The following is a 1,181-nucleotide window of genomic DNA, read 5'->3' as shown; positions in this document are numbered from 1 at the left end:
TCCAGAATAACCTCCTGCAATTTCCAGAATACGATCTAGATTAGCACCCAATCTACCTAACTGCATTACATCCACAACCACAAAGATCAAAGCAAATCGAGTTATCGTTCTTATTCTAAATTTTAATTTTACTTATAAGTGACCAGAGGAATTATTACCACAGCTTTAGATTTCGATTGAAGCCAAGCATCATAAACAGTTTGGAGTTGAGGAAGCATCATAATATTAATCAATTCATTCATTCATTACCAATTGAGAAGCCTGTAGAATAAGTTCATCTAACTGTGGAGTTGAGGAAGCATGAAACCCTTTTCCATAAACTGCAACATCAACATTAAGGTAAGCAACTGCTCTCGAAATTAAGGTTTCCCTGTTTTCTTCAACCCATTCTGTTGATCCTATCTGCAAACAAAACATCTCTATAAATTCTCAAAATTCAGACAATTTAAAAACAGAGAAATAAAGAGAGAGAGATAGAGACCAATCCATATTCCTCGGCATCCCAACTGCAGAAAACGATGGTTCGTCTAGGTCTCCATCCTTGTTTCTGTAGCTTTCCTAGCCGTTCTGTAAGCTTGAGATCAAAATGATAGAGGTAAATCAATTGGATATAGAAAGATTAGAAAAAGGTGGAAGATTAATTAGTAATTAGTATACATAATACCTCTAATAAGGCTGCAGTAAAACTGTTTGGATCAACAGCACCGAATGTCCATGCATCTCGATGATTACCTAGAATTACATATCTTCTGATCCTTCTATAATGCCAATTACGTTGTGAATTGTTCTTATTTCTTCCTTTCCCTGAATAATAATAATATATATTGATTCATATTTAAAAATAAATAAATTGTATTATAAGAATTTTTACTAGAGATCAAATGAAATATAATATATAAGTTATTTGATTATTAATTTTTAAAAATAATGTTTTTTAATGGATTAGTGATATTTGTTATATTGTGAACTATTAACTTTGGGTAGATACTCATATAATGTTACATTGAATATAGCAAATAATAATAACATATAACTTGTTTAAATCAACAATATCTTCTCTGATCTTCCTTTATGCTATCTTGAATTGTTGAATCAGGTTGCATTAATTTCAATTCTTGCTGTTTGAATTTGCCATTGTCTTTGCTGCCGCGGATTGTAGTTTGCACTTCAAAATCCAGGTT

At 31.5% G+C, this 1,181-nt stretch overlaps 1 long non-coding RNA gene across 1 annotated transcript; it reads right to left on the bottom strand.

Annotated features, from left to right (window-relative positions):
* Nucleotides 1-253: 253 nt before the first annotated feature.
* On the bottom strand, nt 254-734 carry LOC124911117. Its single transcript, XR_007096579.1, has 3 exons — nt 665-734; nt 482-574; nt 254-402 (listed from the first exon to the last, which is right to left on the bottom strand). It is a non-coding gene; the product is annotated as an uncharacterized LOC124911117 (long non-coding RNA).
* Between the last annotated feature and the right edge of the window lie 447 nt (nt 735-1,181).

The sequence above is a fragment of the Impatiens glandulifera genome, chromosome 8 (assembly GCF_907164915.1).
Source record: "Impatiens glandulifera chromosome 8, dImpGla2.1, whole genome shotgun sequence".
NCBI classification, from domain to species: Eukaryota; Viridiplantae; Streptophyta; class Magnoliopsida; order Ericales; family Balsaminaceae; genus Impatiens; species Impatiens glandulifera.
This window is presented reverse-complemented; position numbering and strand designations above follow the sequence as displayed.